We start from the raw sequence: 16,677 nt of genomic DNA on the forward strand, positions 1-16,677 counted from the left end.
ATTTTGACACGGACCCTAACAAAGTCTATGCCATCCTAAAAACAAATAAGTGAACATAAAAATAGTCAAAATAAAATAAACTAAACAAGAAGAAAAAAATACTTGGGTTGCCTCCTAAGTAGCGCTTGATTTAACGTAGCGGCACGATGCAAATTTTCCTACTTACTCAGAGTTCACTAAGCTTCCATGCTTCCACAGTTTTATTCTCATCTTTGGTGCCCATATATGCTTTGATTCTTTGACCATTAACTTTGAACTTCATTCCACCCTTTTCTAGCTCTACTGCCCCATGCGGAAAACTTGACTCACACGGAGTGGTCCTACCCACTTTGACTTAAGTTTTCCAAGAAATAATCGTATTCTTAAATTGAAAAGAAGGACTAAGTCTCCGGGTGCAAATGTTTTATTTTCAATATTTTAGTCGTGGTACTTCTTCACTTGCTCTTTTTACAAGGATGCGCTCTCATATGCATTTAGGCGGAACTTATCAAGCTCATTTATTTGATTCATCCTTTGCTTTGATGCGGCATCCCAATCCACATTCAACTTCTTCAACGCCCCCATGGATTTGTGTTCCAGCTCTACTGGTTGATAAGGTGACATGTCTATGGGAGTCTTGAAGCAATGTGGTAAACCCATAGAGCGTCATCAAGCTTCTTTGACCAATCCTTTCTATTTTCATTCATCATCTTCGTAAGCATTTTCTTAATTTTGTGATTGGATACCTCTACTTGTCCACTAGTTTCTGGATGATAAGGAGTTTCTACACTATATTGAACCCCATAATTCTCAAGTAATGCTTTGAACAATCGATTGCAAAAGTGGGAACCTCCATCGCTAATTATTTCCCTTGGAATACCAAATTTCGAGATGATATTTCACTTGAGGAAGGTGGTGACATTCCTTGCTTCATTGTTGGAAAGCATGACAGCTTCTACCCATTTAGATACATAGTCAACCATAACAAAAATGTATTTTATTCCACTCGAACTCACAAAAAGACCTATGAAATCAATTCCCTATACATCGAACAGTTCAATGACTAGAATAGGAGTAAGTGGGAGTTTACATTTCCTTTAAATTCCTCCTTCTCTTTGAAAACAATCATAAGACTTGGCGAAATCATATGCGTCTTGATGAATTGTTGGCCAATAGTACCCACATTGCAGAATTATATAGGTTGTTGGGATACTAACATGATGACCTCCAACAAGTGATGAATGGCATGCCTCCAAAATTCTCATCATCTCGACTTTGGGTATGCAACAATGAATAATCCCATCAACATAAACACGAAACAAGTATGGTTCTTCCCAAAAGAACTTCTTTATATCAGACATGAACTTACGGCGTTGGTGAACAATTAATTCAGATGACACTATATCGCTTACCAAGTAGTTAGCAACATCGGTAAACCATGGAATCAAGTCATGTGATGCTTCCAATACTTGTTCATCTGGAAAGGTGTCATCTACCCGAACTACTTCAAACTTTAACATTGCCTCTTCTTCAAGTCTAGAAAAATGGCCAGCAACCTGGTTTTCAGTCCCTTTTCTGTCTTTTACTTCAAAATCAAACTCTTGCAATAATAATACCCAACGAATCAGTCTCGGCCTAGCGTTCTTCTTTACCATGAGGTATCTTAATGCTGCATGATCTGTGTGTATAATGACTTTGGTGCCGAGCAAGTAGGATCTAAATTTATCAAAAGTGAATACTACCACAAACTACTCTTTTTCGGTGACAGTGTAGTTTCTTTGAGAAACATTAAGGGCTTTGCTAGCATAGTATATTGGATGTAGAATCTTCTTGCGCATTTATCCTAATACTATTCCAAGTGCTACTCCACTCGCATTACACATGACCTCAACCAACTACTCCCAATCAGGTGCGCTGATGATAGGAGACGATACTAGTCTTTGTTTTAATTCCTCAAACACTTTTAGACATGCCTCATCAAACACAAATTTCATCTCCTTCTCAAGTAATTTACATAATGGATGTGCTATTTTGGAGAAGTCTTTGATGAAGTGGCGGTAAAATTCGGTGTCCCAAAAAGCTTCTAATGCCTTTGATGGAGATAGGAGAGGAAAACTTTTTGATTACCTCAATCTTTGCTTGATCCACTTCTATGCCTTTACTCGAGATCTTGTGACCCAGTACTATGCTCGCTTTTACCATAAAGTGACACTTCTCCCAATTGATCACAATGTTGCACTCTTTATACCTTTGGAGTACATCTTGGACACGAGACACACAATCGTCAAATGAGTCACCAACTATAAAAAAAATCATCCATGAAATCTTCGATTGTATCCTCCATCATATCTTAAAAGTTAGACATCATACAATATTGAAAAGTTATCAGTGAATTACACATCCGAATATCCCATATAGACACATGAAGGTGGTCTTTTCTTGGTCTTCAAGTTCTATAGAAATTTGATTGTAGCCTGAATAACTATCAAGAAAATAGTACCATTCTTTGCTAGAGTGACGGTCCAACATCTGATCCATGAAAGGCATTGGAAAGTGATTTTTTTCTATCTATGAGTTTAACCTGCGATAGTCCATGCACACCCTCCAACCAGTGATAGGCCTCATTGGAATGAGCTCATTCTTTGCATTTGGTAACACAACAATACCATACCACCCTTCTTTGGCACACATTGGATAGGACTTACCCAATTACTATCGGCCATCAGGCAAATAACTCTAGCATGTAACCACTTGATGATCTCCTTTTTAACTACCTCTTACATAGGTGGGTTGAGTCAATTTTGGTGCTCAATGCTTGGTTTGAAGTCCAGCATGAGTTGGATTTGTGATTACATATAATCGGTGGGATGCCTATGGTGTTTTCCATGGACCATCCTATTGCTCGTTTGAAATGCCTCAAGACAGATTTTAGAGCTTCCACTTGATTTTGGTGAAGATCGACCGCTATTATGATTGGCAACATATTTTTAGGCCCCAAGAATGCATATTGCAAGTGAGATGACAGCGCTTTGAGTTCCAAAGTTGGAGGTTCCTCGATGGGTGGTTTTGCAGGTGGGGTTGCTTTATTCTTCAAGTCTAAGTCAAGTATCTTTGGTGCGTGATTGAGAGTCCCAAGGCCTTTGAGTGTATAAACTATCTCTTCATACTCCCAATGTGATCTTCATAGAAGTTCATGATGAAAAAAGCTAGAGCTTCAACACCCAATCTCTCCTCAATAGGTATTTTTAGTTTCATATCATCAGCAACATCAATCACAGACACTACTCATAGCTCATTGTGATGCTTTATTGCTCAGTATAATTGAAAACCACTTCTTCATTATTTAATAGAAACTTCAGTTGACCAATTTCCATGACCACCAAATCACGCCCAATTTCCAAAATGGTCTAGCCAGAATCATAGGAACATTAAAATCTACCTCGCAGTCAAGAATGACAAAGTCTGCAAGAAATATGATTGATTCAGCCTTCACTAGAATAATAAATAATGCCTAGGGGATTTTTCTGAGTACAATCCACCATCAAGAGTCCCATTGACGTCAGTTTGGGTGCTCTTAGTCCCATTTGTGGAAACACTACTAGCGGCATCAAATTAATGCTAGCACCCAATTCGCATAACACCTTTGCAAAGTTGAATGCACCTATAGTACATGGTATGCTTAATTCTCCAGGGTTCTCTTTCTTCTACACAAGTGAGCGAGTAGAGATTGTACTATAATGATGCAAGTTATATGCTGGTTCAAAATCACCATTCTCTTCTTTTTGACAAGATCCTTAATAAACTTCGCATATCCAGGCATTTTCTCTAATACCTCCATGAAAGGAACAGACACAAAAATTTATTTCAACATGTAAATAAACTTAAGAAACTTCCCATCTTTGGGTTTCTTTTTCAATATTTGCGGAAAAGGTGGAGGGGGTTGTGGCATTAGAATTGGAGTTGGAGTAGCCTTTTTCTCATTGTTAGCTTTCTCATCATAGTTTTAACTCATTTCATGGGCTGTTTAGTGCTTAGCTTTTCATCCACTGCTTCTTCCTCGATTTTTCTTTCTATTTCATCATCATTAATGACTGAGTCATATGCATCATCTACAAGTTTTGGAATTGGTGGATCCATTGTTTGAGAGACACTTTTGGTGGTCACAGCCATGCATTGCCTATTTTTCTTTGAATTTTGAATTCTATTACTTGGGAGAGTTCCTTTTTGGCGTGGATTCAAATACAATAAAATCTGCCCTAATTTTTGCTCAATAAGCTTTATAGATGTAGAATGTGACTCAACTTTTTAATTCATTCTTAAAAGATCATTGCGTATCTCCTCAAGGTTATCCTCTATTGTGACATATTTTTCATCGTCTTTGTCATCATGTCTTCGATTCTTGTAAGTCTGGATCCCTCATATTGTTTTCTGGGTGGGATGTATGCACCACTCTTGTTGTTATCTCTCCTTCCCCAATCGCCTTGTCTGTCTTGATCGTGGTTTTGATCATTATATCCATTGTAGTTATAGATGTTCTTGCAATTGTAGTTCCCTTCACGATTGTACTTGTTGTCGCAGTTGTAATGTCCCTCTCAATTGAAGTTTTTATAGTTTCAACCTAGATTTCTTTGACCTTAGTGCCAAGAATCCTAATTAGATTCTTGGGCATTAGTCCGAAAACCTCCCGCTTGATCATTCACATAGTATGCATCTTCTTCATATCCATAATCATCATGACTTGGTGCCTTAACTTGACAGTCGATTGCATTCATTTTCTCTAGTCCCAAGTTCTTGAATGTTAGTTTGAATTCAGTTCTTAATTGAGCGATCTCTTATAATACCTCTTTGTTTGGTATCTTGGAACCTTAATTTGTACCAACAAAAATAGAGCTTTTTGAAGTTTCAGTATACCTAGTGCTCAAAGCTTGGTTAGTCTTTGTAAAACAATCGAGTTTCTCCGCAGCCTCTTGAAAAGTGTTGGCCAAGAATGCTCCTCCAGTAATGGTATCTTCAACAACTTTTCCATTGTAATGAAGTGTGCCTTAGAATAGCTCAGGAAGTAACTCGTCAACAATTCTATAATTTGGCACACTTCGCAGATATTTTATGAATCTTTCCCAAGCTCCACTAATTGATTCTCCAGGAATCTATAGGAAATTATTGATTCGATCTCTCAGCTTCAGCTTTTTTGATAATGGAAAATACTTTTCGATGAATGCCTCATGTAAGTTATCCCAAGTTGTGATAGAGTTTTATGAAATCTCAGACAACCAAATTGTAGCTTCGCTAGTAAGTGAGAATAGAAAAACACGCAGTCCGTTGACATCTATGGTTAGCTTTAGGTCGCCAACACTACTCTTGCAAACATACATTACATTATTGAGATGGGTGTAAGTATCCTCTTATGCTAGGCCAGCAAACAGTCCTTGACTATGAAGCATTTGAATTAGTCCACTTGTAATGCTAAACTTAGTTTAGGCGAAAATAGAGGTAACATGATGGCACTAGTAGTTTCGATGGTGTCATAGTTGATCCCATATTTATTCCATATGTTGAATTCAGGTCACTGTCTGGGTGGATGAAGTTGTCTCACTATTGGTTGATTGTTGAGAAAATTCTATGGTTGATGTTGCGAAAGATATTGCGGTACATTCTCTTGTTGCCCTCTAAGATGTTCTGCTCCATCTCCAATTTCATTTCCATCATTGTTATTATTATTGTTCACCATCCTACGTAGTGCTCTTTCAATTTTGGGATTAAAGGGACTCAAGAAAATGCCTCGACGCCTTGTATTTGGCATGCACTAGGATTTAAAACCTATTTCAGCACAAACAAAAAGAAAAGAAATTAAAATAAGGAAATAATAACTCTAAATCAAATAATAAGAATTAATCTAATATAAAAGCCTTATTCCTTGGCAACGATGCCAAAATTTGATACGCCCAAATTACACCTCCATAAAGAAGTATAAAACGATTATTGATCAAATATAGAACCTAACATAGGTCAGGGTCGATCCCACAAGGAGTATGGTTTAGACTTAGGTTAATCGTTTATTATTTGTATTGGCAATCAGATTATTTCCATAAGGAAAGGGGATTTTTCTAAGTAAAGGTAATTAACAAATCTAATAGCAAGTATCAAGTAACAAAGAAATAATTTAATATGGTTTTAAGTCAATATGAAATGAAACTAGGGTGTACGTGTTCCCATGAATCCTTGACTATGTAAACCATTTTTATTAGTAATCCTTTTCTAGTATATTACATGTAGAATTGGTAAGTTAAGTTCACCAAAGTCCTTGATCAGGCAAATAGAAGAATTTTACTACACAACTTGATCCATTTACGATTGTATGCTTTACTAACCCTTACCAATTATCCCACATTTAGCTATCCCTTGATAAGTTCAAGCTAATTAGATGAGGATGATTAGCCCCAAATCTCGTTGTTTAATTCCTTTTCCCGTTTTTTACATTCTTTATTCGGAGAGTAAGAATAAGGAGAGTTATAACATAGCCATCGTTAAAACCAAACAAAGCAAAGGGAAAAACAATACATGCATGCACACTATTCAAAAATTACTTTTTATTAAGTCTACATAGTTTCCACAACCCTAGTTGTGGAATTAGCTACTCATAACTATGTGATCACAATCAATAATATTTTGTTTAACAGAAATCATGCACTTAAAATAACAAATGTGAGAATCCAAAATCTTCAAATAAAATCCAAACGTAATCATTGATAACAAAAATCAGAATTCAATAATAAAAGGCAGAAGTAGTTCAAACTTAATTCTCAAACCCAAAAATGTGTACACTGCAAAAATAAATCTAAGGAATGTATTTATAGACTACTAATCCTAATTAAATATGAATATGGAAGAAACAGGAAACTTTAAGTCAGTTTAAGTTCTATGACTTATTTCTATGAGTCATCTTTACGTTGACGAGTCGTAGACCCAGCTCATAACCCAGCACTTTGCACTGATGAATTTTTCTTTTTCGTGGATGAATTCTTCGACTCGTAATCTTCAAAATGACTCGTGTACTGCATTCGTAGATCAGGTCTTGACTTTCAGCTACCGTAGTCTCTTCTATGGATAGACTTTATGATTCATAGACATTTGGACGAGTCGTAGACTTGACTCTAACTCCAGCTTTTCCTGTATTCTTCAATATTGTTTTGACGACTTCCACCTACGGCTCGTACGTTATCCTCGTAGACTCCAAAATTCCTGCAAATCAGTGTTGTATTTCTCCATTTAATATTCTAACTTAGTTTCCCACAAAAAAACAAATAATATCAAATCATCTAACAAATGCTTAAAAACATGCAATTTCTCAAGTTTAAAGTATTAAAAGTACCATAAATCGACAGTACATTAGATCCTCCAAAGGACTTTGACAGAAGCAACTTTCTTATTTATCAACTTTCAGACTTGACGGTCTAAAATCTCAACCGAAACCTTTTCATATGATACTCTCTTTCACACCAATACTCTCTAATGGAAAAATGGAAGTAGGATCACCAATAAACTTCTTCAACAAGGAGACATGAAACACCGGATGCACTGATGCCAGTTTCGAAGGAAAATCCAACTCATAAGCCACCTTACCAAAACACCTCACAATTTGATATAGGCCTACATATAAGGGTTAAAGCTTTCCTTTCTTACCAAAGTGAATCACACCTTCATAGGTGAGATTTTCAAGAAAACTCAACCATTAACCTCAAACTCAAGCTCTCTCCTACTCAAATTGACATAGGAATTTTGTCGGCTTTGGGTAGTCTTCAACCTCTCCCTATTGAGATGAACTTTCTCCATAGCTTCATAAACCAAATCTTGCCCTATCAAAGCAATTTCACCAATATCAAACCACCCAATAGGAGATCTACATCTCCTACCATAGAGAACCTTAAATAGAGCCATTTGAATACTTGAATGGTAGTTATTATTATAGGCAAACTCAATTAATGATCATCCCAATTGCCTTTGAAGTTTATCATACAAGACCTCAACATATCCTCCAAGGTTTGAATAGTCCATTCATCTTGACCATCGGCCTGAGGGTGAAAAACTGTACTAAGCTTGAGTACCAAGGTTCTCTTGAAATGACCTCCAAAACTTAGAAGTAAACTAAGTAACTCGGTCTGAAATAATAGATAAAAAATCCAATGAATCTTAACTAATCCTTGGCTGAATAGAAAGTCTTTATGGGAAGGAAATTCACCGACATAGTCATTCGGTCCACAACCACCCAATTTAAATCATGTTGCTACCAGTATGAGGCAAACACATGAAAAAGTCCATATTCTTATCTTCCCACTTCCAAGTTGGAATCTCAGTATCTTGAGCTAAACCTCCCAACATTTGATGCTCAACCTTCACTTATTGACAATTAGGACACTTAGCCACAAACTCCATAATATCCTTTTTTATTCCATTCAACCAATAAACTTCCCTCAAATCACGATACATCTTGGTGGATCCCAGGTGAATAAAATATCGAGAACTATGGGCTTCGAACAATATCATTTCCCTTAAACTATCAACATCAGAAACACATAGGCGACCTTGATAAAGAGGTACACTATCTCCTGTTTGAAAGAAAGCCTCAATGGGCTTTTCAGAAACCACTTTCGTTAAGTAAACCAAAGTCGGATCACTGTCTTGCTTTGCCTATGATTCTAAACCATTTATGTCATGACCCGACCTAGGTCCTAGTCGTAACATGATGATCAAAATACCAAAAGGCTTCAACCAAACCTCTTGACATATCATTAAGCATACATAAGGTAAAGTAGATATAGAAATAACATAGAAAGAGTCTAAATCATTAATCATAAAAGAAGAATATAGCTTGACTACATAGACTCCATAATATTTTGTCCAACAAATGCCTCTACTAACCAAGAAGGGCAGGGGATAAGGCGTGTCCCTTTCTCACCCTCAACATGAATAAGTAAAAAGTCTTAAGGACAGAACACAGTCATAATTCATACTCGATAAGATGAGGACTCACCAACAATTATCCAAATGGAACTCAACTAGTCACGTGAATGACTATGATCCTTAACCCCTAATTATGAGACAATGTAGGCACCCAATATGCGTTATTATATATGGATATGACATGCAATATAAACCATATGAGGCATTGATCAAGTAACATACATAATAAAAATCAATAAGTAAAGTCATGAGAGAACCATAATGATCAAAGCATTTAAAGAGACATAGTTGAAATCATAAAGAATATAAAGAGAGTATACATATGTGGGATAGGAACCATAACCGACAATAATACCATGTGAGCTATAATATGTAATCCCAATGTCTCCCCATACAATGAAAAAGGGGAATCTAGTAGCCAAAGTAGACTCTACCCTGCTAGGTGGGTCATCTACATACGTTATATGTGGATCCACTACCTAGGCCATAAAGGCAAATTCTATGGTGGCAAGTAGTTATGAGATAAGACATTTTATATAAGGACCCTGTATGTCGAGCCCCCACCTCAAGTTATCATTCGGTGCAAAGTCAACTCCCATAAAATACATACATAGTAATCATAGTTATAATATATCATGAAATTTGTACATAGGTTTAACATTCATATAGTAGCTTATTTTCATAACATACGTGCAATGTGAGTATTAGCCTTTCACTATTACAATATCATATGCATAATTCATATCATTAGGTTCCTTGGTCACCAACATATGTCCCTAAGTCACCATTTCCTTAACTTGCATGAAATCCATAATCATAATTCAAACTTAAAATTAGGGTAAAACTCATATACATAGTCAATTTGGATGAAATCCATAAGAATAGTTGAAATCATTGAACTTTATAATCATACTTAGTGTATATCATCATTGAAAATAGCTTCATGGATGGGCATTCATAATTAAACTTTAAATAATGCTATTAATGTAAAATCATACTTATAATGATTATTGATAATAAATAAAAACGTAATTAAAATAGCCCAACACAATTTATTAAAATTTAAGTTTAAAGATAATGGAATTTCATGAGATTTTTGTGGAAAACCTTGGGACTCCATGGGTGAAAGGAACCCATGGATCAATCCCCACATATCTTGATAGAAATTGAACTTTGAAATTGAGAAAGAAGGCTTGACTTGAAGAAACCCTAACCAAAGCTTGATGAAGATGATGAACTCTTGAGGAACTTGGGAATGAAGTCTTAAACTTCTTTGGGAAATAATGAGGGAATAAAAAGGGTTTAGGAGTATTTAGGACAAATTACTTAATGAATCTAGTCCCTAAAAACGTCCACATACATTAATTGAATACAGGGAAAAGAACAACTACCCCACATTAAAGTTTGAGTTGGAAAACCCTACGAGGGCACTCTACGAATTGTAGAGGCAGTGTCAAGTCATAGGGATGACTCGTCCTGCAGGCCTAGCAAAAGACCTGAAAGTTGGGGTTTCTGATCTTCCTCTATGAGTCGTGTCTACAATTTTTTCTCGAGTCAATGAGTCGTAGTCTCTATTCGTCCTATAGGTCCTTAGAACCTACATAAACTGAGCCTCTGAAATTTTATTACGAGTCATTATTATGACTCGTTGTTAGGTCTATGACTCTTCCAGTAGAGTCGTAGAAACTTTCCTGCACGTTAATTATAAATAAGCCCAAGTCTTACCTCTATGACTCATTCTGACGAGTCCTAATAAGAATTACGATTCATAGGATGACTAGTCAAATGTTAAGTTAGTCCTTATCTTGGGAAATTTTCTTTGGTTATTACTTTCTGACTTTTGGGGTCTTTCAGTATCTCCCCCCCGGAACATTTATCCTCGAATAAGATTAACTTAGCATAGAAAGGACATGGAACAAGGACTAGCAACCCAACAAGAATGCAATGACACATAGAAAACATATTCCATGAGGTTTTCAAACTTAACTTAAATAATGCTTTTAAAACTAACTTCATGAACATTCATGCATATGAAATACATACTAAACTAAAACATAAGAGTTTAATTGATTCGATCATGAACGACTTAGTACCTTAGGCTTGAGTGAAAGGAAAGAGATATGAATAACACTTTATCATGTCCGCTTCCGCTTCCCACGTAGCACTCTCTACTTGGTGATTTCTCCACAACACCTTGACGGACGCAATATATTTATTCCTTAAACTCTTCACTTGCCGGTTTAAGATTTCCTCCAAAACCTTCTTATAAGTCAAATTCTCTTCAACGCTCACACTTTCAAATGTCACAATTGAGTTTATATTACCCACGAACTTTCTCAACATCGATACATGAAATACCAGATCAACAACAACCATATCAAATGGCAAATCTAACTTATACTCCACTTTGCCAATACGCTTTATTATTCTATAAGGTCCTACATATATAGGAATCAACTTCCCTTTCTTCCCAAAATGCATTACACTTTTCATAGGTGAAACCTTCAAATATACCCAATCATTCACATCAAATTCAAGCTCTCTTCTTCTAATGTCCGAATAGGAATTTTAATGACTTTGAGACATCTTTAATCTTTCTCTTATGAGCCTTACCTTTTCTATTTCCTCAACTACCACATCGGGGCCAATCAATGCCATCTCACCCACTTAAAACCATCCCACAGGGATCTACATCTTTTTCCATATAATGCTTTGAAAAGAGCTATTTAGATGCTAGAATGATAACTATTATTGTAGGTCAACTTAATCATTGGCAAATACTCATCCCAATTTCTAAGAATGAATTTTAGTGTCATGAGCTAAACCTCCCAGTTTTGATGCTCAAGTTTCACTTGTTGATAATTAGTACACTTAGTCAAAAACTTCACCATGTACTTCTTCATGCCATTCCACCAATACACTTCCCTTAAATCGCGATACGTCTCAGTGGAGCCTGGATAAATTGAATACCAAGAACTATGAGCCTTATTCAATATCAATTCTCTTAACCCATCAATATGAGGAACACACAAATGACCTTGGTAGAGAAGTTCCCCATCTCCCCCTTGAGAGAAAGCCTAAATGGATTTTTCGACAATCGACTTTTTCAATTCTACCAATATAGGATCAAATTGTACTTAGCCTTAACATCCGCTACAAGAGATAATTCAGAACAGTTATAAACAAGAATACCTCCATCATTGGAATCCATCAAACACACACCTAAACATGTCAATATATAGACATCCTTTACCAACTCCTTCTTACCTTCCACAACGTGTGCAACACTATCCATGAAAAATTGCTAAGAGTATCAGCTATAATATTTTCCTTAACCAGATGGTACAACACACTCATATTATAGTATTTTAGGAGTTCAAGCCACCTTCTTTGCCTGAGATTCAAGTCCCTTTGGTTAAACACATATTATAAGATTTTGTGGTCGGTGAACACACTAACATGCACCCCATAAAAATACTGACGCCAAATTTTCAAAGCATACACAACTGCCACATATTCAAGATTTTGGGTTGAATAATTTCGTTCATGCACTTTAAGATATCTAGAAGCATAGGCTATAACCATACCTATTGCATCAAAACACAACCCAAACCAACACGCGAGGCATCACCATAAACAACAAACCAATCCTGTCAGAATAGGAGATGAATAAGACAATCCTTCAATATTTGAAACACTTCTCACATTCGTTCGATCATTGTAATTTTACAATATTTTTGGTCAACTTAGTCAAAGATGAAGCAATAGAGGAAAACCCTTCAACAAATGATCTATAGTATCCGGCTAATCCCAAAAAACTTCAAATATCCAAAGGAAAAAATTGTCACGACCCAACTCCGTAGGCCATGACAGGTGCCCGACTAGACACTCGCGTATACCCCTGCAAACTATAAGTAAACCTTAGCCCTGTTTGCATTATAATGTATCAACAGGCACGATAATATATAAGCCAATGAGGCCATCGTAATATATAGGGTCATCGCATAATAAAATCCCACATGAGCCGACAAGGCTGCCATGACAAAGGAGACGTCCCTAAACATTTGCCTTATAGGCACCATTGCATATACATATATATACAATCCACATACATGTATACACAACCCACATACATGTCCACCGACCTCTAAGAGTAAGAAGAGTAACATAAGGCAGGACAGGGCCCTCGCCGTACCCATAAATAGATAAACATGTACATCGAGGGTTAGTACCCAAAATCTAGGCTCCGACACAATGGAGCACTTCTGAACTACTGAGTGAGACTCCTACTCTAGCAGATCCCCAAAGTATGTATCTATATCTGTGGGCATGAAATGCATTCCCTTTGAGAAAGGGAGGTCAGTACAATATATGTACTGAGTAAAAAAATCATAACTGGAAGCATATCTGAAAATAAAGAGAGCCAGGGAGATAAATACATTACTTAAAAAAACACTGTACTGGTACCTTGTGAATTATTAAAACATGCATGCTCATATTATATAATATAGTCGGCCCTTTTAGGGACTCAGTGAATCATAACTGTAGGACCATCATTGGGTCCGGTGCCATCACCACCTTATCACATCACATTATCATACATATATATATACATACGTACCCGACTCTCTAGTGAGGGACTCGGTGAGTCATTTATGTCATTGCATTATCATTTTGTCATAAAGCATACCCAACCCTTTAGTGAGGGACTTGGTGAGTCATTCATCTCATTGTACTATCATGCCCTCGTATAGCATATCCGACCCTTTAGTGAGGGAATCAGTGGATAATACAGTGAACTGCGCATGATTACGTACCCAGCTTGGGACTCGGTGATAGGAGAGGTTATAGTATATATGAGTAGAGTAGTGAGTATCCATATGCAATTTAAATCATTATCAAAGACTCAATGAAATAATAAAGATGAATTGTCATTTGAAAATCAGGACGATAGTCATATCAATCGTCTTTCGAATATGACTATTGATCATATCAAAAGAGTCTTAGAAATCATAGGCATTTTAGATTGTATTTGAGACTTGATGGAATACTCAAAATATGCTATCATTCAAAAACCAAGACAAGAGTCATATGCAGTACCTTTTGATTGCCACTATGGATTAGGTCCAAATGGAAATATTGGAATAATATACCCGTATAAAGTCATCATCAAATATCTTTTGGGAATCAAGAAGTTGGTTATCCTAGTGGCTTTAAGAAGAGGAACTTTCTTGGAATCGTATATACTTCATCTATTTGTTTCATAAAGATAATGCCACAAATAAAGAAAGATTAGCTTTACATACTTCCTACTTCCCAATGTATAGAAAAACTTGAGAAGCAATAGCTCAATTATTGTAAGAGTTTCAACATTAGAGGATGAGTAAGAAACACTTAGGAATGGAGTCACCTCCGAAATTGTAGCATATTTTATATACATCTAGGACATGCCAAAAGAAGAGAAAGGATAGGATTTATATACTCTCTATTTTCCCTCATGGATTCATCATATACATATATTCCTAGGAATGTATGGCCCGAAACTTATATAGTAACATATGCCGAGGAACGTTCAGCCCGATCCTTATATCATAACATTTACCATACCCGGCCCATCAAGGGACTCGGTACCATAAACATGTCATCATAACATCATAACTTATGTCAAGGACATATCAAGAGAAAAGAAGGGTAGCTTTACATACTTATGCCAAAAATATGCTAAGAGAAAGAAGGTAGCTTCACATACCTCTTTAGGGATTAATCGGAATCCAGCTTGCCTCGATATCTCCTTAACCTATTTAACATGAAAGTAATACTAAGATTAAAAACCTTTCATTTTCGAATTTCCAACTCTACACCCACGTATTCATATGAATCATTCCCTTATCCATTTCCCTTGACTAGCTTATTACTAGTTCTGAAGTTGCTGAAAATCGGGCAGCATCTCCCCTATAACTTGCCCTACCCAACTGCTAATCTAAGCAGCCATATTATCAACAACAACCATCAGCTATATTTACAATCAAATTACTTCAACGTTACTCAATACAATTCCAAACAACTAGCTAAAAACTACGATACCAAAATAGAGTTTTTAGCCTTTATTTCGTAAAACCTTTAACAATACGAAATTGAGGGTCATGTGGATGCAACCAGAAGTAATCACACCCCTTTTAGAACACTTTCATTCCCTGAAACACTCCATGCAACCAGCTTCAATCGAAGCACCACAATCACAACACACCACTCGGGTTCCATTTAACGCTAGCGACTTCAATTTAGTTTGTTTCTAACGTCAAGCATCCTTATGCAATTTTTCCACTTCAAGCCTAATTTAATACATGTAATATACCCACATAAACATCATAAACTGTAATTTGAAATAAAAAGCCTTAGCTTACCCAAAACTCGCCAAAACTTGCCTCATAAGCTCTTCTAGCACTCCTGAAACTTCATGGCTGTTTTTTGTCCGTTTGGGGCTAATACAAACCATAAATTTACATTAATCACACCTTAATACCTTCTTGTTATACCCCATATAATTAATTTACAGAACGGAATCGGAGAACTTACCTTTTTCTCCTCCCAAAACCATAGCTCTTTTCTTCTCTCTAGCTTAAGTTCCTCTTCTCTTTTTTTCTCTAGAATTTTCTTGACTTTTGGAGATAAGAATGAAACTTATAGGATAAACATGAACATAAAAGTTATAAATTATATATATGTATATATAGGCCACTTTAGGAGGTGACACGTATTAAGCCCAAGTAGTGACACATGTCAAGCCCTCATAGGGCCAACACACCATCTCCTCTACTTAGGGGATGCCATGTGGCATGTGGGGACCTGTAACGACCCAACCCCTTAGGCTGCAATTGGGGCCCGACCTAGACCCTATGTATACCCAACTATCAGCTATGGTCAAATTGAACTGTAAATAAAATAATATTATATAACAGAGCCCCATTGGGCGATAATATTTTCATAAACCTGTAGCCCTTTTCGTTTGTATCACAACATGACAGGGCACGCAAGTTGATAAGGCTGCCATAACATAATAACATATATCATATAACATGTAGACCCAGCTGAATCAAACTGACATACACAACCCACATATACATGGCTGCAGACCTCTAAAAATATTAACGATAACATATGGCGGGACAGGGCCCCCGCCGTACCCCTGAATAAGCAAAACAATTTTTATACATCAATGGTCAGTATCAAAAACTAGGCTCCGATACAATGGAGCCTCCTCCAGCTAGACTAAGTGGAATCCTAAGCTGACGGACTCCCAAAACCTGTATCGGTACCTGCGGGTATGAAACGCAGCCCCCCGAAGAAAGGGGGGTCAGTACGACATATGTACTGAGTATGTAAATCATAATATGATACAACTGGAAGCATATCTAAAATAGAGAAGCAGGGGATAAAATATCAAATCAGAAATTAGTACCTGGAAAAGTAAAATCATGCATGCTCAAATTTTCAATATATCTGGCCCTATCAGGGATCCGGTGAATCATATCTGTAATAGCAGTATCAGGCCCCATGCCATCGCCACCTTATTACAATACATCATCATTATATATATACATACGTACCCAGCCTTCTAGTGAAGGGCTCGGTGGACAATGTAGTGAATTGCACGAATCTTATAGCCAGCCCGAGACTCGAAGAAGAAGTGTTATAGTATACACGAGTAGAGTAGTGAGAAACAAAACACAATTTAAATCA

Source organism: Solanum dulcamara, chromosome 4, assembly GCF_947179165.1.
Source record: "Solanum dulcamara chromosome 4, daSolDulc1.2, whole genome shotgun sequence".
Taxonomy (NCBI): Eukaryota; Viridiplantae; Streptophyta; class Magnoliopsida; order Solanales; family Solanaceae; genus Solanum; species Solanum dulcamara.